The 22,127-nt window shown below is 36.1% G+C and overlaps 1 long non-coding RNA gene across 3 annotated transcripts in view; it reads right to left on the bottom strand.

Moving 5' to 3' along the window:
- Positions 1-17,720: 17,720 nt before the first annotated feature.
- LOC125259583 overlaps positions 17,721-22,127 on the bottom strand; it is a 118,140-nt gene continuing 113,733 nt past the window's right edge. For 2 of the 3 annotated variants that reach the window (XR_007182855.1, XR_007182856.1), the window contains 2 exons: positions 20,205-20,292; positions 17,721-19,333 (listed from right to left, as the gene is read on the bottom strand). This is a non-coding gene — a long non-coding RNA (uncharacterized LOC125259583). The remainder of the gene's footprint in view (positions 19,334-20,204; positions 20,293-22,127) is intronic. The other variant, XR_007182857.1, reaches the window with a different exon arrangement.

The raw sequence follows: 22,127 nt of genomic DNA, 5'->3' as shown, positions 1-22,127 counted from the left end.
AAAAATCATTTACTCATGGTTTCTTTCTGTCATATAACACAATAAGATATCTTAAAGAATGTACTAGTAACATTTTTTTTCATAGTGACTTCAAAAGAGTCTTATGACCATCTTTGATGATACTAACATTTTGGAGCTTGACAGTCCCAATCATATTAAATAATACTAATCGTAACTGTAACCCTAAATTTAAAAAGAAATTAAAAATTTAATTAAATAACTAACTAAATTAAAAAATAATTTACTTACGCACCACAAGCACATTTTAGGTTACAAACATTTAGTTTTTTAGTTTTTAGTTTCTGAATTAAAATTAATTTTGATATATTTTTGGTGATAATTGTCCTATTGTAATGAAGGATAAAGACTGAAATAATAACATTTCTAAGAAATAATATAGAGCTGATTTTTTTATTTCTACTTTTAACATTTTAATATTATAATATTTTAATTAAATATTTTAACTGATTTGAACTGAATAATGACACTATTGTCTTCTGTAAACCCTAATGCTCAAAATAATTTCTTGGTTTGAGTAGGAAAAACTTAAATTAGTTCAGTCAAATGAACTTTTATGAGTATTTAGCACTTTGTTTTACTTTCAAGTTCACAGAACTGATATATTTTAAGTAAACTGGCCTGTTTCATTGTTTTGAGTTTTATGAACTAATTTCTTTTAATTTAGACAAACTTAAGTATAGCTGAAACTGGGCTGGGATTTCAATTTCCCAGCATGCTTTGCCCACGGCACTGGAAAGGGATTGTAAATGCTAAAATTAAGTGTTAACTATTGTTAACATGTTTGCAAATTAGCAAGATAGCATTTCTGAATTAGCTTGTTATAGCTAGCTTTTACACATAATAAAAATGATAAAAATGTTCAAATTGAGATTTCATGAAAATTTTAAGTTAAATGTACTGTATGAATTAGTGTACTCAAACATTTCAAGTTAAGAACAATTAAAATGTTTGAGTACAAAATAAAAAAAATCTGCCAGTTCTGCTTACTTAAACTTTGAATTTTCTTAACTTAAACAACCTCAATTTTTTTGAGTTTTGCCAACTTATTCGGGTTTATGGCATAACTGAGCATCTACAGTGGGAGAGAATCTAAAGAGGAGTAGCAAACTATGCCAAAGCCATGTGACCACATGGGACGAGGACGAGAACGATCACCCTTAAACTTTAAACGGGAAGTGGGAACAGACAGATGTAGGCCATTTAATTACCTTTCAGTCTTAAGAGTCTGATACTGAGAGAATTGTAATGTGATGTCAAGACATGTTAAAACAATAAGACCTGAACTGAATCCTAAAGTGAACAGGAAGCTAGTACAGAAACATTATAACAGGACAAATACTCTCTTCCTCGTTACACAACGGAAGAAGAACCTGAGGACCTTATTATGTGTAATCGCCTCATAAATAAGTGTTTGATGTTAATAGCATAGATGTTCCAGAAGTGGATGTTTAAAATGGCCCAAACACATTAGTCATAATTAAATAAATAACTGAACTGCGGGGCAGCTGACATTTCTGGGTTTGTGATTCATCCTCACAGCTCCACTGACACTTGTCAGTTACTTATATCTGGATTGTTAAAACGCTGCTTTAAAATCTCATTCATTTACAATTTAATCAGATCCAAATATTAATCATTTATATATTTTTCAGATTCTGTTTCTACACACACACACACACACACACACACACACACACACACACACACACACACACACACACACACACACACACACACAAAGGTTAAATATATAGAAACATGCACAAAATAAATGGAGATTGGCTTCACTGAAATTATGATTTTATTAAGTCATCCTTGTGCCTCAACCCTCTTTGTAATATTAAGCCCATAACTCTGACTACATGAGACATTTAAAGGTGCTATAAAGTTAGATAATTATAGCAATATATCTGTAATAATCTGCAATCTGAGAGCTGGAAACTGTGTGTGTGTGAGAGAGATGTAAACACTCAGTAAGTGTGGTTTGAAATATGCTGTATGCATGTAATCCATTTTGTCTAAGGTAACAGAGGAGTGTGACAGTGTACCTATACATTATTAGAGCATTGCTCTCATGAACTATACAACTGTACTTCATTTATTTTATATCTGTTTCTAGATATTAATATTTTGGGAAGAAAATGTGAATGTTTGACGAGGCAAAACTCACCACCATGATGCCTGGATATTGCGGGTGGTTGCCAGGGTGTTGCTATGCAGTTGCTAAGGTGTTTTAAGTGTTTTTAGCACAGTGTAAGGTTTTTGCTTACTGGACCTTAGTCTTAGAGCTTCCTTTTCAGTGTATGTTCCATGAGGTCTGATTTGCACAAACGGTTCGGGATGAGTTACACACCTCTGTCTGGGGGGTAATACATTACAAAGTACTGCGAGTTATGTAATCAGATTACTTTTTTCAAGTAACTAGTAAAGTAATGCATTACTTTTAAAGCTACAACAAAATATCTGAGTTACTTTTTCAAATAAGTAACAATTTTGTTTTCCAATTTATTGACTGATGCCTCTCCTGTCCCCATGTTGAGAGAAATCAGGACCTTTGATGATTCAACTATACAATAAGCAAAAATGACTTGATAAACATTACATTTGTTTCATTTTTTGTTTTTATTTCTGAAGAGAGTTTAACTTTCTTCTCCTGCATCCTATTTTTCTGCAATCCAGAATGGCAGCACAGCTGATAGGTTTGTTTGAGCTGCGCCCTCTACTGTACAGGCGTAGATTTGCATTCCCTTTTGCATTTTGGTGTGAAATGGCCTTTACATTTGCTAAAAATAGAACTTTTTTGTTATTAAAAAACAAACAAGCAAGCCCAGCACAGGTGAGAAAAAGTAACGTAAAATAAACGTAACACATTACTTTCCATAAAAAGTAACTAAGTAATGTAATTAGTTACTTTTTTTTATAGGAAGTAATGCAATTTTGTAACAAATTACTTTTAAAAGTAACTTTTCCCCAACACTGTTACACACACAGTTAATACTTAGGATTGTGGTTTGTTCAAATTAAAGTATTAAAGGTGCCCTAGAATTAAAAATTGAATTTATATTGGCATAGTTAAATAACAAGAGTTCAGTACATGGAAATGACATACAGTGAGTCTCAAACACCGTTGTTTCCTCCTTCTTATATAAATCTCATTTGTTTAAAAGACCTCCGAAGAACAGGCGAATCTCAACATAACACCGACTGTTACGTAACAGTCGGGATCATTAATATGTATGACCCCAATATTTGCAAATGCCAGCTCATGATCGAGGCATTACACAAGGGCAGAACGTCTGAATGTGCACAGCTGAATCATCAGACTAGGTAAGCAAGCAAGAAAAATAGCGAAAAATGGCAGATGGAGCAATAATAACTGACATGATCCATGATAACATGATATTTTTAGTGATATTTGTAAATTGCCTTTCTAAATGTTTTGTTAGCATGTTGCTAATGTACTGTTAAATGTGGTTAAAGTTACCATCATTTATTACTATATTCACGAAGACAAGACTGTCGTTATTTTCATTTTTTAAACACTTGCAGTCTGTATAATGCATAAACACAACTTCATTATTTATAAATCTCTCCAACAGTGTGTAATGTTAGCTTTAGCCACGGAGCATAGCCTCAAACTCATTCAGAATCAAATTTAAACATCCAAAAAAATACCATACTTACGTGATTGGACATGTTGCATGACGAACACTTTGTAAAGATCCATTTTGAGGGTTATATTAGCTGTGTGAACTTTGTTTATGCTGGTTAAGGCAAGCGCGAGCTCCGGGGGAGGGGGAGCACGAGATTTAAAGGGGCTGCACAGCCTGAATCGAGACATATTTAATGATGCCCCAAAATAGGCAATCAAAAAAATGAATACAAAAAATCTATGGGGTATTTTGAGCTGAAACTTCACAGACACATTCAGGGGACACCTTAGACTTATATTACATCTTTTAAAAAGATGGCACCTTTAAACATGAGTGACAGTGTACTGATGATTGCCTTGAAAAAATGAAAATATCTGATAAAATAAACCCAGGCTCATTGGAAAAACATGCAAAATGATATTACGTTGCTTCTTGCACCTTTCACGACACTTTCAAAGTGAGTTGTATTATCCATTCAGTTTTATCTGAAACCAATGAACAAGAATGTGGCAATCATAATTTGTGTGAAAAGGAATAAGTTGTTTGTGTTTTACTGCCACTAGTGTTCAGTTGAGTTGGAAACATCAGTGAACTGTATGTATAGGTATGTTTTTGGAGTTTTGCAAAAATGTAGATAGAGACACATTTTTCAAATGAACATATATTAGATAAAATACAATTTAAAAAATAAAACATATTTGTACACAAAAGAATAAATGTCTCAGTGTTTTTCTGTCCATACAATGAAAGTTGGTTGTTGTTTTTAGACCATTGATTTTTATTGTATGGACAGAACTGTGTTCAGCAGAAGAAAGTAAGTCAGTCATACAGGTTTGGAATAACATGAGGGTGAGTAAATGATGACGTAAGTGTCATTTTTGGTTAAACTGGCCTTTTAAGTTTTGAACAACAGGCTGCAGGACTGGATCAGGGAGACGGTATTTAAGGTAAAAGTCAATGGCGAACAAGTGGGCCGAGCCACCTGGCAGCACATCCACGCCGATCTCACACCTCTAACACCACCACGCCAAACACACACACACATCAGAGATGGACGTGAGGGAAGTGTGGACTGCACGGGGGAGGATTTTGGAACACAGTGCCTGGTCAAGCTGTCTTCTCACTCACATGTCCAAGAACGCTGTAAAATACATTTCATCAAAAATAAAGCAAGATGTCCAGGCCTGCAATTAGGTGTATGTCCTGTCACCACCATCCCAACAACACACACACAAAAAAGTCTAAAATGAAAATCAGTGCAGGTTGGGACAACAGCTGTATCACTGTCACTATGGGATTTGGATCATAAATGAAATTTGTGCCAAAAAGTCAGTAGACAGATTCAGTTTTAACCACATAACGGAGACAGCATATCCTCCATTAATCTGGATTAACTGCAACAATGAACCATTATTTAAAAGCCATTACACCCGTCTCTCCTGAGAGAGAGAGAGAGCGAGAGGTACACGGCTCGTACCAGAGTACAAGACAACATAATCAGACTAATGGTTCGCATTAGTTATGTGCCAAATGCTTGGCTTTTTACTTTAGATCCTACTAAATAAATACGGCGCACAGATCACAGTAATTAAACCAATCCCTTTAAATCACTGCAGATTCTCTATTAGGCGCCGTCCTCAGTGGTAAACGTCGCTTAACAGATTAAGTCATCTGGGGCAGTGGGCAGGATCACTGTGTGGGTGAAAAGAGCTCGTAATTTCCTTGGGACAAGGACGCCTCTTGAAACTTTTCTGACCGACAGGAATCAATGGGTTATGCTCGAACGCTAATAGATGCAGCATTCTGCTCAAGTGTACACACACAAACACATGGAGCGAGCGGACCACTGCGGCGCTGTCAGCAGGAGGCCGGAGCTGATGGACATTCTGGTTATGCAACTCAGCAGATCACAGCCATTAGAGACAGGTGGCCCACCACGCTGTGTGTAGGTGTGTGTGTGTGTGAGAAAGAGAGAGAGTGAGAGTAGGGGGTGATGGAGACATGGATGGATGGATGGATGGATGGATGGATGGACATACGAATATCTATAACATTTCAAAACATACTGTGGTTGTCAGATATCTCCTTTTCACTCAAAGATGACTTCCAGGTCATAGGTAAAACTAGGAGACATTCTTTTAAAAATGGCAAACAAATAAACTTGACATGCAATTTTGAGTGAATTTGTTCTGGTGTTGAACTGCCTAAATCTTTTGTGAGATATTGTGCTCTGAAACATCTGGTGAAGATTTACCACAAATAACTTCATATGCAGGAAAAAGCACAGATAATAAACCCAACTCCCAGAGAGTAAATAGAGAGCTAATTGAGTTGTCTTTTGATTTCTATTGCGAAATAAAAGATTTCAACAGTGTTTTTCAGCCTTTCTGGGGTCTATCAATTATTATTTTATCTCAAACTGATTGTTGTAAAAAAAAAAAAGAAAAAAAAGAAAAGAAAATTAAAATTTGGTCCAACTTCAACCAAAGCTTCATTGTTCCTCCCACATTAAAATCTGTTAAATAAAATTAAATGTAATTTACAAGTACTGCATATGACTTGTTACAACAATAATGATTATTTATTGGCTGTACAATGGTAAGCATCATTACAAAGCATGTAAATACATTAATATTTAGTTTATGCATGTTTTAGGCCAGGCTTAATATGCAAAACACAGTCCCTACTTCATCCCTCTATAAAGTTTGAAGACCCTTGCCTTAGAGATCTCAACATTTCTCATCAAATTCTTCCAAAACCAAATGGTATAGGCATTTCCATATTAATTGTATAGCTGTGTATCAACAAATGTCAGCAATTTTCTCTTTTTATTTCTTTTAAATTTCCTAAGGAATTTTACTGAGCAATGAAAATCTCTTGAGATCCTTTGAATATATATATCTTATTTATATAAGATATTATCTATATTATCTAATATATTATCTATATATAGATAATCATTGTTATTCACTTCACCTGTCAGTGGTCATGATGTTTTGCCTGATTGGTGTACAACCCAAATTCCGGAAATGTTAGGACGTTTTTTTAAATTTGAATAAAATGAAAAATAAAAGACTTTCAAATCACATGAGCCAATATTTTATTCACAATAGAACATAGATAACGAACGGAGAAATTTTACACTTTTATCCACAAAATAAGGTCATTTCAAATTTGATGCCTGCTACAGGTCTCAAAAAAGTTGGCACAGGGGCAATAAATGGCTGAAAAAGCAAGAAAGTTTGAAAAGATTCAGCTGGGAGAACATCTAGCAACTAATTAAGTTAATTGATATCAGGTCTGTAACATGATTAGCTATAAAAGGGATGTCTTAGAGAGGCAGAGTCTCTTAGAAATAAAGATGGGCAGAGCTGTGAAAGAGTGCGTAAAAAGACTGTAGAATACTTTAAAAAAACAATGTTCCTCAACGTCAAATTGCAAAGGCTTTGTAAATCACATCATCTACAGTGCATAACATCATCAAAAGATTCAGAGAAACTGGAGAAATCTCTGTGTGTAAGGGACAAGGCTGAAGATCTTTATTGGATGCCTGTGGCCCTCAGACGACACTGCATCACTCATCGGCATGATTGTGTCAATGACATTACTAAATGGGCCCAGGAATACTTCCAGAAACCACTGTCGGTAAACACAATCTGCCGTGCCATCTGCAGATGCCAACTAAAGCTCTATCATGCAAAAAGGAAGCCATATGTGAACATGGTCCAGAAGTGCCGTCGTGTCCTGTGGGCCAAGACTCATTTAAAATGGACTGTTTCAAAGTGGAAAAGTGTTCTATGGTCAGGTGAGTCCAAATTTGACATTCTTGTTGAAAATCACGGACACTGTGTCCTCCATGCTAAAGAGGAGGGAGACCTTCCAGCGTGTTATCAGGGTTCAGTTCAAAAGCCAGCATCTCTGATGGTATGGGGGTGCATATGCATGGCTTGGTCGTAGAAGAGTCTGGGTGCTGAATTGGACTGCCTGCAGTCCAGATTTTTCACCTATAGAGAAAAATATGTCAAAGACAACCACAAACTCTTCAGCAGCTGGAAACCTATATCAGGCAAGAATGGGACCAAATTTCAACACCAAAACTCCAGAAACTCATAACCTCAATACAGACGCCTTTAAACTGTTTTGAAAAGAAGAGGAGATGTTACACCATGGTAAACATGCCCCTGTCCCAACTATTTTGAGACCTGTAGCAGGCATCAAATTTGAAATAAACTAATTTAGTGCATAAAATTGTAAAATTTCTCATGTCTATTGACATGACATCTAATCTATGTTCTATTGTGAATAAAATATTGGCTCATGTGATTTGAAAGTCTTTTAGTTTTCATTTTATTCAAATTTAAAAAACGTCCCCAACATTTACGAAAATCCTGGTTGTGTGTGTATATATATATATACACACACACACACACACACACACACATATGTATTTTAAAGGTGATATTGAGCTCAATACACTGCTTAATGCATGAGCAAAAGTGTGGTCAGCCAAAACACACTCTGTCTTCTTAATCGGGCCTTTGCCAGATGGTGTCCAATTGCACAGATGATTCATACAAAAATCAGACCCAGCACTGATCTGGTCTAGCGCCTTGGAGACCTAGACATGAAATAAAGACCATTTAAAGTCTATATGCACCATGTACAGTCAATGTCTGTATAAATAGACAGTTTTTTGTCAACTTACAACTAACTGAATCACAGTGCAAATGCAGTTAGTGTGGTATTAGAACACCAGTAGATGCACTGCAAAGTTGTAGCAGAAGTTTCTTGCATAAGATTTCTTCTATATGCGTCTTGTTTTCCCTCTTTCAGCCTTTATTATTTGTGATCATCAACACCTACACAAAGCCATGCCAGTGCCTTTAAGCTTTGACCTTGCTGAGTAATCTTGAGAAATGCATTAGCTAAATCATTCATCGCTGCATATTTATGTCTTAGATTGACCATGAGCCCACTCATAAGCCCGATTAAGAAGACAGTGTTTTTCCAAAAAGTACTGTGCATTGCAAATACCTTATACAACATGCACCCCATTCCATAAACATGTAGTTTATATATATATATTCTTCTCATATCTTCTCTCACATGTGACTGACTGTATACATGGCATGTGAAGCACAGTATGAAATATAAGTGGTAAACATTTTGTATGGACAGATGTGGATTAGTGTTCATCTTTGCCTCATGAAGGAGATTAGAGCTTATTCACTGCTAACAGGGTTTATCTTTCTCTGTAATTCTGATTACAGTGAAAGAGGAGAGAGAGAGAGAGAAAGGGAAAGTGAGAGGGAGAGGCAAAAGAGATGAGAAGATGTTAAAAGACACACATTCTGCACATACTGAAACATAAGAGGAGCAAGTGACTTCAAAATGAAGGTGTCAATTAAAACTAGAAAAGGAAAGTTTGTCAAGACAATAGAGTGTTGCAGGAATGACGTCAAAACTTGATTAATTTGCCCTCAAGATTTTCATATGGTGTTTTATAATAGGGTTTTTCAATTCATGAGTGAGTAAAATAAGGTCTGTGGTAAACATAACTTGACGAAACTTGAACGTTTTGCTCTACAATGTAAATTATACAATGTTTGAAGTTTATCAAACAGACAGAAGGTCTGTTCCATGATTGGTAGCTGGAAAGCTCTAGGTGGTAAATTTTCAGTAGAAGTTTTTAGTTTTGATTATCCGCTATGGGAAAACTAAGATTGGAGGAGATTGGAGAACTGGAGGACCATGCCAAGCTTGGTGGATATAGCTTGAAAGCTCTAGGATGATTTATAGTCACAGATATCTGAGAGATTTTGCAAATAAATTAATTAGTTACTGAATAAATAAATACTTTAGATAAATAAAAAGGGTTTTAATATTTAGAAAAACAAGCAAAATGCTTCTACAGTAATGAAGTCAATGGGATGATCCTACCAGAGAGTTATATATAGAAATGTGAAGCTTGTTTTTGTTAAAGCACTTACTATAATTATTCAGTTAAAAAAAAAAAAAGTTTATTATCTGATGTGCAGTTGTCTCCATTTTCTAGTTATGTGTTACTTATATAATTCCTGTAAGTGGAGTTGCTACATTTAAAAGTGTTTACAAACAGTTGGTTTATATCAGAACATCATGACATGAGTTGAAGGCTTGGACGTGATAGACAGAGCTTTACTTTTACTTATCCCAAGATCTCATAATATAACACAAAGAACATTTTACCAATTTTAAGAAGGTTCTTTGTTGAACCATTGAAGAACCTTTATTTCTGCATTTGTACAGGAAGGATGTAATCGCGGAGTAAGCATTACTCAGCATGCAACATGGAGATTAACACTGCATCCTAGCCAGGGGCATCATGGGACGTTTCTGGGCAATAAGCAATTTGTCTGTCCACATTCAAAGTGACAATTCTGCAGCACAATGACAGACAATCAGATATGTTAATAATCAAAAGATTGGGTTCAGTAAGACTTTTGAAAAATGAATGCTTATATTCTGCAAGGATACAATAAATTGATCAAAAGTGAAAGTAAAGTCATTTATAATGTTTCAAAGGATTTATTTTATTTTATTTTTTATTTTTTTTAAAGCTGTTTCTTTGAACTTGCTATTCAAAGAATGCTTTGCACAAAAATATTATGCAGCACAACTGTTTTCAACATTGATAATAAATAATGAGAAATGTTTTTTGAGCATCAAATCAGCATATTAGAATGATTTCTGAAGGATCATGTGACATTGAAGACTGGAGTAATGATGTAAAATTCAGCTTTGCCATCACAGGATTAAATTACATTTTAAAAGAAAACAGTTATTTCAATTTGTAATAATATTTCACAATATTACCGTTTTTACTGTATTTTTAATCAAATAAATGCAGCCTTGCTGTATAATAATAATGTATAATATAGAAAAAGTACCAAGAGATAATGGATCTAACTTGGTTTATGACATGACAAAGAGAGAGAATGTGTGTGTGTGTGTGGAGGGGTAAGTTTATGGTGGTTGAGGGGGTGCTGGTGGTGGTAGAAGAGCTTGGCTGCATTTGTTGTCGATAACGAACGTTTAATGCAAGTCTGGAAAACTGAATACGGTCACCATCTGCTCTATACACGACTGTGTTCTGAGAACGAATCAACAGCCAAGCACACTTACTGAAGACAGACAGAGATGGAAAGACAGTGTATGTGTGTGTGTGTGCATGTGTGAGGGAAAGAAAATAAGAGAAAGAGAGAGAGAGCGCAAGCCAGGAGCACAGAGAAGGAGAGAGAGAGAGCTATTTGCTCAGAGGCGAGGGATCCATCACGTGTGTTTAGGGAAAGAACAGACACAGATGAAGGTGAGCACAAGTAGGGCGGTCAGACATGAGTCTCACACTCAGAGGTGTCACAGCAAAACACACACACAGTCCTGGGGTAGAAAACAATACATATGACACAAATATATGACACACAGATATAAGGTAATGTAACCACTCAGCTCAAGATAAAGTGTGTGAATTCTTGCAAGAAAATACCTTGAATGGAATTTTTTTTAATTGTTAAAGGAATAGTTCATCCAAAAATGAAACATTTTTTGTCATAATTTTTGTAAATTTCTTCTGTATAAAACACAGCGATATGTTTAGTAAAATGCTAATTATGCTCTTTTCCATACAATTAAAGTAAATGATGACCAGAGGTTGTCAAGCTCAATAAGAGTACCTTAATAGACATCCGAAAAACTTGTTTATTCCAAGACTTCTGAAGTCATATAGTTGCTTTGTGTGAGGAATAGACTAAAATTATTAGTCATTATTCACTGAAAACCATAAATTTCAAATGTCATGGTGAGATGGAATTTGAATATGTGAGTACTGAATTTAAATTTTTTGGAATTTTTACCTTTATTTTTGGGGGGGACAGACAAGTGCAGTCAGGAAAGTTGGGATAATAGAGGGGGAATGAGTTTGGGACACCATTCACTTTAATTGGATGGAAAAGAGCAGCATGGACACACTGCTAAACATCTCCTTTTGTGTTCCCCTGAAGTAGGAAAGTCACACAGGTTTGAAACGACACAAAGTAATGTGAAGAAAGACAAAAAACAGAATGTGACGTAAAATTAGGCTATATGATATAATGATAATTTACCAACCTAATGAAGTTTGTACCTTTATAATACACTGACAGTCACCAAACACAGTGGTGATAAGAGTCACATGATGAATCAAAGTTCATCACAAGCAGATTTTCCACAAGCTGAGAAGGACAACACTAACATACAGAAGGTGCACACAGTGTCATTCACACACACACTAAACACCATCATGGTAACATGCATGAAATTTTAAAAATGCAATAAACATTAATTTAACAACATTAGATGTAACATAAAACCCTAATGTACATATCTGATTAGAAAAAAATGAGAAAAACTAAGAAGAAACAGAGTTATTATTGTGGGAATGTCAATTTACGGTTTTTCACTGTAAATTTTACAGTGAATTGTTATTTTTCACTTCCAAAAACTGTGAATTTAATGGTATTTTACCGTAAAATTACATTAAATGTACCGTTAGATCTATTACAGTTATTCACCGTATATAGTACGGGAACTTTCTGTAAACCAATTGACAGTTTTTCACCGCAGCATTTTTACAGTCTTTTACTGTTAAAATCACGGTAATTTTTTACAGTGTATAACATACTGACAACCATAAAAACAGGTGATAATGAGAAAGCTACATGCTAGTGTACATGCCAAGTCTGTACTGAAATTTTAAAAATATGATGCTTTGAGCGCTGTTGAGCGGATTCGTAAACACCTCTGATTGGCCTTTATGTTCACGTGCTCATCAGATATGTCTGTGATTGGCTACAATGATCAAACACTACTACATGCAGAGTCAAATCTCACCAAACAGCCTTTGCACAAGCTGAGACAATTGACCCTTCGCCGGGAGTTTGATTGACAAGTGATCTAACCAATCACAGCTCCGAATCCGCCATTTTGTCCGACAAAGCAGTCAGGAGTTAGAAGATTAACGTCGGTGGACATGAACTTGAAAAATGCTGTGTATTTACGTCTTTGCGCATTCGAAACAACATTCCTTCTCATGTTGATTCATGTTTATTTGATGATATAAATTAACTAGTAGGAAGAGATGATTGGTTCACGAGCTGCTTGAGCTGAGGCGCTACAGCAATCTGTCACGACACATTAAAGAGCCACAAAACGGTTTTTATTGTTTGAATTTCTTAAAAAATTACACAGTTTGAAAGCTGTGACTTTGTTTAATATCATAAGTAACCTGCTCTGTCTTGTCTGTCAACGCGTTATCAGTATCCTCTTTACAGCACCATGTCATGTCTTTGCGAAGGGTCAATTACTAATATATTGAAGGTGCAAAAAACAATACAAAACTCCAACATGGTAGCAAACATAACACTAAAATAATGCAATAAACATTCATTTAACTATATAATATGTAGAATAAAGCTATGGTGTACATAACTGATAACAAAAATATATATATATATTTAACCATCAAATATGAAGTTTCACACAAGGAATTATGGGAATGTCAATTTATGATTTTTCACTATAAATTATAAAAGAACTGTAAATGTAACAATATTTTACTGTAAAATTACATGAAATGTCCCATTAGATTTATTTCAGTTTTTAAGCATATATAGCAAGGAAACTTACTGTTAAAATTATGCAGCATACATCAACAGTAAATAAATACAGCAATCCTGGTTCACAATGCTGGTACATTGCTCAGACACACACACACACACACACACACACTTCACCACCAGCAGGTTGTGATTAAATTCACCATTGCTCATGATCCCTGGCTAAATCTTTGCAATTTTCATTTTAGAGAGATTTAATATGGATCATCGTTTGGTTGAGCACAAAACCCCCGTCCACCGCCACAGCCCCTCCTAATCTAGAACAATCTCTAGGACAGGAGAGTGAGTGATTTTAACCAGAGACAGAGAGAGACTCGAGACTAAACAGCTGGTCACCATTACAGTTATTGGTGTTAATCTGAGCCTCTGTGACCTTATATCAGTCATAATCACTTACAAACACACATTAAATATGAACACACAAATCAGTAGCTATGATACTTCGCAGGGGAGGGAAGAGGCCCACCCATGACCCAGAGAAGAGATATCTTTCTTGGGGAGGAGAGACAGGCAGATGGGGGTCTGTCTCTCCTGTCTGGAAGAGATCATCTGATCCAAATGGCACATGATGATAACAGATGTACTTTGAGAGCTGATGTACCTTAATGTGTGTTGTTATGATATTAACATCATGTTACTGGTATTAACATCAATGACTGGAAAACCTATAATATGCATTGCTGATTTATGGTCTAGTAATTCTCATGTTTGTTATAACTGGATAGTGTTTCACCAACAAAACGTATCAAAATATACCATGGTATTACCGTGGTGTTCTTTGAAGCATGTTGAAGTACCATTTAAATACCAGGGCATTATTATGGTAATCATTTAGTGTGCTGAAGAGTTACACACTATACTCTCTCTAGCCGTTTTTAATTTTTTAAGATTTATTTAAAATTATTGTACATGCCATTTATCATGAATCAATTATGAGCCATTTTATTTGATTAGTGCTCTAGAAATAGTGCAGTATCAGATTATTTCATTAATTTTATGGACTAGTGGTGCTTTATTTTAAAATTCTCAAAACTGAGAATGCAAAGGATGCAAAGAGCTGAATGAGCTGAATGAAACAGAATGTTTCTGTGTGTGTCTGAGTGTGTGAGGGTTGGGAGGGAAATTGCTCCTGCTCTGTCTGAGACAGGCTCGAGCTCTCAGCTGGATTACAGCAGAGCATTAGAGCAGAGACCACAGAAAAACCTTCAGCTCTAATGTAAATAACGACTGTTAGCACAGGCCCATATACAAATACACACATGAATGCTAATGCACACTAACACATACCAACAAACATCCAGTCATATAGATTATACACAAGTAATCACTGGATCTAGCACTGTCAGATGGTCATTTCTGAATTAAGATGGTAACTGACAGTAATGTACATGCACACAGACACAAATGCACAAACAGAAATGTTGTCATTGTAAACCAAAGTCAAACAGTCTGCCGGTATACAGAAATAAAGCAACGCCTTCCAGACATGCTAAAATGTCATGCATTTGTAAGTGTGTGTGTGTTTGTGTTTGTGTGTGTGTGTCTCCTGCTACTGAGGGGATTAATAGAGGGGGTGAGTATATCTCCCCCTAATCCCCACACACTCCATGCTGCCCTGTGTGTGTGTGTGTGTGTGTGTGTGTGTGTGTGTGTGTGTGTGTGTGTGTGTGTGTGTGTGTGTATGTGTGAGAGTGTCTTCTGTCTCACACTGCTTTTCACTCTCTCAGCAAGACTGCAACTCTCACTGATGGAGGTAGAGACATAACATAACTGCAAGGAAATATTTAAGATAATCTTATTATACTCCCACAAAAGGATGTAAACTACAACAATCATAAAACATTTGTTTCAATTTAGGTGATTTCGTTGGCTTAAAAAAACTGTATATATATATATATATATATATATATATATATATATATATATATATACATACACACACACACACACACACACACACATCGATTGGGCATAACATTATAAGCACTGACAGGTGAAGTGAATAACACTGATTATCTCTTCATCACAGCACCTGATAGTGGGTGAGATATATTAGGCAGCAAGTGAACATTTTGTCCTCAAAGTTGATGTGTTAGAATCAGGAAAAATGGGCAAGCATAAGGATTTGAGGGAGTTTGACAAGGGCCAAATTGTGATGGCTAGAAGACTGGGTCAGAGCATCTCCAAAACTGCAGTTCTTGTAGGCTGTTCCCAGTCTGCAGTGGTCTCTAACAAAAGTGGTCCAAGGAAGGAACAGTGGTGAACCGGTGACAGGATCATGAGTGGCCAAGGCTCATTGATGCACGTGGGGAGCAAAGGCTGGCCCGTGTGGTCTGATCCAACAGACGAGCTACTGTAGCTCAAACTGCTCAAGAAGTTGATGCTGGTTCTGATAGAAAGGTGTCAGAATACACAGTGCATCACAGTTTGTTGTGTATGAGGCTGCATAGCCGCAGACCAGTCAGGGTGTCCATGCTGACCCCTGTCCACTGCCGAAAGCACCAACAGTGGGCACGTGAGCATCAGAACTGGACCGCGGAGCAATGGAAGAAGGTGGCCTGGTCTGATGAATCACTTTTTCTTTTACATCACGTGGATGGCCGGGTGCGTGTGCGTTGCTTACCTGGGGAACACATGGCACCAGGATGCTCTATGGGAAGAAGGCAAGCTGGAGGAGGCAGTGTGATGCTTTGGGCAATGTTCTGCTGGGAATCCTTGGGTCCTGCCATCCATGTGGATGTTACTTCGACACATACCAACTACCTAAGCATTGATGCAGACCATGTACACCCTTTCATGTAAATGGTGGCTGTGGCCTCTTTCGCCCTGCCACAAAGCAAAAATGCTTCAGGAATGGTTTGAGGAGCACAACATTGAGTTTGAGGTGTTGAATTGGCTTCCAAATTCCCCAGATCTCAATCCAATCGAGCATCTTTGGGATGTGCTGAACAAATAAGTCCGATCCATGTAGGCCCCACCTCTCAACTTACAGGACTTAAAGGATCTGCTGCTAACATCTTGGTGCCAGATACCACAGCACACCTTCAGGAGTCTAGTGGAGTCCATGCCTCGATGGGTCAGGGCTGTTTTGGCATCAAAAGGGGGTCCAACACAATATTAGGAAGGTGGTCATAATGTTATGCCTGATCAGTGTATATATATATTAATATATAGTTTGTTAAGTTAATAACTGCATGTTAGCATGTTTGCAGTTAGTTGAGTTTTAGCTCCAAATATCTGTCTGTAACGTTTAAACCAGCGACCACTGAGTATTTAACAAAACCCTTCACTGCCTCAAACTACTGTCATGTTCTGTTTTAACCCCCTCCAAGCATGTAAGTGCTGCTTTACCTCTGCAAACATGATTAAATCAGACAATCTACTGTGTTAAATCCTCTTACAACTCCATATTACATATCTGCCCAACAAAAGAGACTCAATCAGAACAATCAAAACCCACTCTCTGGCCTGGATTATCTGATCCCATTGTCATGATTAAAATGAAAAGAGAGCCAAGAACATGATGGAAAATCCCATGTTCTGAATATAAGAGATATCAGGAGGGGCGGAGGAACGCAAATTTATCTGTCGTAAGTCTCTGATACGGATCAGCCATTGTTTGCTGTTATGTGATAACAATACACGGGCCAGAGATGATTGGTTGACAGGGACAGTGTCTCAACCATTGGCCGAAAAGCTTCAGGATGTACATGTGGAGAATGTAAATGCTATTGGCTGTTCATTTTAAAAGGAACGCTTCCCAGGAACGACTTTTATTGTCTATTACACTGCGAAAAATAATTTTTGAAAATTTTATTTTTAAAACTACATACATTTAAACAGATGAATAATATATCATGAATTAAGTTCCAAATATTTTATTCTTTTACTTAAAGTTATAAACAGTAAGTTTTACAAGAAAGTACTATTTCAGTAATTCTGCTTCGAGACTTCACATTTAAAAGGGACCTATTATGCCCCTTTTTACAAGATGCAATATAAGTCTCAAGTGTCCCCAGACTTTGTCTGTGAAGTTTCAGCTCAAAATACCCTACAGATCATTTATTGTACCATATTGTAAATGCAGATTTTTGAGTAAAAAAGGAAAAACATGCTGTTTTTGTGCATGTATTTTAAATGCAAATAAGCTGCTGTTCCCCACCCTCTTTCCAGAAGAGGGTGGAGCTTATACAGCTTGTGCCTCGTATACTGTGCCAAAAACTAACAAAACATCTGTTTGGTTTTGATTATCATCTCTGTCTATCTATTGCAGTTCTTCATCATCATGAAAGCCACATTAGTCTAAACTTCTGATGGTTTTCTGAGCACACACACCGGAAGCACGCACACAGAAAGCTGGATGTCAGACGGCGCGTCCTGTGAGTATTAAACTAATTTCTCTTTCAACTCTTTCTCTATTGTGCTTAAATTGTCAAATACACAAAGATATGTCAAAGTTCACATAAACACAGTTGGTTATGTCTGTGAAGGTAAACAGCAAGTCAAGCAATCGCATGTTAGATCTGTGTATTAAAGTGAAAGCAGCATAATATACACTTCCTATTACTATATATGCTGTTAATATGAATTAACAAAAGAAAAACAGAAGAACACTCACTGCTCTTGATTCAATAACTTCAGTAGCTGTAATAAGAATAAATTTCTTATTTAAATGCTGCTGTTAAATCTCCGGTGAGGAGATATGTGGCGGACTTTGTACAGCGCGTGATTTTTTCCCCCAAACCAGTTCAGCGGAAATCCCGCCCTGGAGCCGATTCTAAACATTTCATTGGCCATGTTAATCACAACAACGATTGCCTACACCCAACCCTGATCCCTAAACCTACCCGTCAATGTAGCCTCAGCCAGTTAAATTGGTTGCAGGGCGGGGTTTTCCACTGAACAGTTTGGGGAAAAAATTCACGCGTGTACAGCTCACTGAGGGGAGGAGCTAAGCTAATAGGGAAGAGTCCATCAGCAGTTGTGGGCGGGGTCTACGCATTGATTTATGGGGATTTAAAAAAAAAAAAAAAAAGAGGACTTGGTGGATTTTAACCATTATAGGGTGGTTGTGTACACACATTGCCGACACACGTTTATGTTCAAACACTATCTAAAAGTGAATTTTGCATAATAGGTCATCTTTAATTCAATGTGTTACTTGCCATTTCTTTGTAATTATTTGTGAAATTTACAAGCAATTGTTTCAGAGTAAATCCTTTTTTCATTCTCAGAGTAAAGGGCTTTGTAAAGAGAGCAAAATGCTTAATTTTTCAATAAAGGCTCTACAACATCCTATAGAGTTGATTTACAGCTTGGAAGTGGTGTCTATACAGATCGTGAGTGTTTGTGTGTGTGTGTTTCTGCCAGTTCTCCTGTAGTCTCCGCAGGGTGTGGGGATTATCTGAGGAAGTGCAGGGGAGTGGCAGTAATGAAGAGACCTCCTCGAAAGTGTACAGACTCACACACACACACACACACACACACACACACACACACACACACACACACACACACACACACACACACCAGGCTCAGTAAAGCAGTGTTCATTCATGCTATGCACTAGAACCAAACTACACATGCATGTCCTCACATAAATAAATAAATTAAACAGAAATGCTGAGTTCAGAAAAGTCACTCATAACAACCCCCACAGTTTTCACTACATTATTAATTTAGAACCCTATGCTCACTTCTGTGGCTGTTCATTTGAAGGCCAAATATATTTCTTTATACTGAATGCGAGAGTGATTATACCCAGTATCAGTTTATCTGTTGTGTTCTGTCCTGGTCCTCCTCAAAGTCATCTGGGCCATTATCCTTCCAGAGTAATTAAGAGGGAGAATATTACCTCAGATACACCCCCTCACCCTCTCATGGATCGGCCCCTCTCAGCATGATGGATGGAGGGCTGTCACATCATCCTGAGCAGCAGAGGGGTGCAGGACCGGCCATAACACACCTCTAATCACATAAAACCAAACACTTGTCATTACACACTCTAATTGTCAAAATGCAGATGGCAGGGCTGAGTAATAACAGCATCTTGAATGAGGTGTACTTAGATTTGTAAAGCCATGACATATAGGCATATTTCATGTATTTCATGCTAAATTTCAATCACTTTTTCCTCATTTGTAAGTATTGATACATATTTCCTTTTTTTAATTTGATTCTGCTTCTTAAACTAAGCTTTCAATTTGTTTAGTTATTGTTGAGATTCAATACCAATTAATTTGGCCATTTTTATTTTGATAATTATATTAAGAAATTCTCTCTCAGTTTATACAGGTAAGTTTCTAACTTGGTACATTACAAAAAAAAAAAAAAAAAAAAAAATGCATACTAAAAATGTACACTTACATTTGGGGCCATAAAGATTTTTTTAAAAGGAATTTATATTTTTATTCAGAAAATATGCATTAAATTAACCAAAAGTGACAGTAAAGACATTTATAATGTTACAAATGATTTCTATTTTTTTTTTAAAAAAGCTGTTCTTTTTAACTTTCTATTCATCAAAGAATCCTGAAAAAACATTTAAAAATTTTTACTGGCCCCAAACCTTTGAATGGTAGGGTAAATACATTTTTTAATATCCCACCAGTGAAAATTATAATAACTTGCTGATTTAGTAATTGCTCAGATGGATTCAGTGACTTTGTGAGTCTTTTTGAATTATTCATTCTTAAAAGAGTCATTTGTTTGTGAATCAATCCTTGTTAATCTTTCAATAATTTTCAATAATGGCTTGTGAATCAATCCTTGTGTGATTTTTTTAAAGACTCTTTAGATAACAGTATCTGCTAAACGAATAAACACAAATGTAATTTACCTTGTGTTGTTTAAAGGTGGGTTTGATAGTGGATTGAGGTGAGATTGAGGAAGAGTCACTCTCCAGTAAACATGCTAACGCCATGAGCCTGCAGATTCAAAACAAGTGATCAGGTGTGTTAGAAAGGAGCAAAACAAATATGAAACAATAAAGATAAAAAGATGAAAAAAACACCATACATCATTGTCTTTCAGTGATATTGCGTGTGCGAATAACAAGTTATTTGTATAAGGGCTTATCTTTAATATTAGTATTAGCTGAGGAGGCTTTAGGGAACATCGCTTCTCTCGCTATCCTACTCTAAAGCTTCCACCTCAGGGGCAGAAGAACTGAAAAACAACTGGATCCCTTTAATGTCAAAGCATGTTAAGAAGCCCTTCTGCCACCCCCCATATCCTGGAGAAAACTAAGTCAGAAAGAAATTACATAAATCAAATCCATTTTCATTATTACAATATTTTAGCGGCATTATCCCTCAGACAAAACGCAGTAAAACCCCATTTATTCTTTTTAATCCTTCAAAGAGTGGCTGATATTACCTGATACTGATTGGGTTTGCATGGGGTAAGAGTGTGAATGACATCAACAAGTCTGAAAGGCTGGAATCATGTCTGTGGATCCCATTGAGATGATTAAAATGAGCCTGTGTGTGTCTGTGTGTGTGTGCCTGTCTCTCAGCTTCTCCCTGTCCCCCTGCTCTGTGCTCGGACATGCCTCTACCCACTCTTCAGAATTAGAAACTATTATAACCCATTCAAATCGGTTGTAACATTTTGGATGAAATTAAAATGGGAGAGAATGTAAACAAAAACAAAAAATAGAAGCAAGGGGTGTCTGATACTTATTTGAAAGTCCACTCCTGACCATGTGGTGAAATATTTAATCAGTCGTTATTTCAGGTAAATATTTATTGACAGGTGAAGCCCATAGTAATGAATTCCTGAAACTTTTTAAAATCCTTTCACACTGTAGGAGATATTGCCTAGTGGTTGGTGAATGTGCTCATAAGTTGAGCCATAACATTCATGAAATTCAAGAAAGAAAGATGTATTAAAGAAAGAAATATTAATTATACTGCATTCGTATACAAGTTTATAACTTTATTATGTGTTAGTATAGATTAGTTCATAGATTGTGTAAATCTATTAACTATCTGGTGTTTGTATAGATGTTTATCCACGTATTAACTTGTTTGCAAAACTATCTATCTATCTATAGTGTATCGAATGTATGTATCTATAGTGTATAGTATATAGTGTAGCAAATGTATGTATCTACAGTGTATCAAATGTATGTATTTATAGTGTATCGAATGTATGTATCTTTAGTGTATAGTACGTATGTATGTATATATAGTGTATGGTATGTATCTATAGTGTATCAAATGTATGTGTCTACAGTGTATCAAATGTATGTATCTATAGTGTATAGTATGTATCTATAGTGTATCAAATGTATGTATCTATAGTGTATCAAATGTATGTATCTATAGTGTATCGAATGTATGTATCTATAGTGTATAGTATGCATCTATAGTGTATCAAATGTATGCATTTATAGTGTATCGAATGTATGTATCTTTAGTGTATAGTACGTATGTATGTATATATAGTGTATAGTATGTATCTATAGTGTATCAAATGTATGTATTTATAGTGTATCGAATGTATGTATCTTTAGTGTATAGTACGTATGTATGTATATATAGTGTATGGTATGTATCTATAGTGTATCGAATGTATGTATCTATAGTGTATAGTATGTATCTATAGTGTATCAAATGTATGTATCTACAGTGTATCAAATGTATGTATCTATAGTGTATCGAATGTATCTATCTATAGTGTATAGTATGTATCTATAGTGTATCAAATGTATGTATCTATAGTGTATCAAATGTATGTATCTATAGTGTATCGAATG

This window comes from Megalobrama amblycephala, linkage group LG24, assembly GCF_018812025.1.
Source record: "Megalobrama amblycephala isolate DHTTF-2021 linkage group LG24, ASM1881202v1, whole genome shotgun sequence".
Classification (NCBI taxonomy): Eukaryota; Metazoa; Chordata; class Actinopteri; order Cypriniformes; family Xenocyprididae; genus Megalobrama; species Megalobrama amblycephala.
The sequence above is the reverse complement of the archived record's forward strand: the minus strand, read 5'-3'. Positions and strand labels throughout refer to the sequence as shown.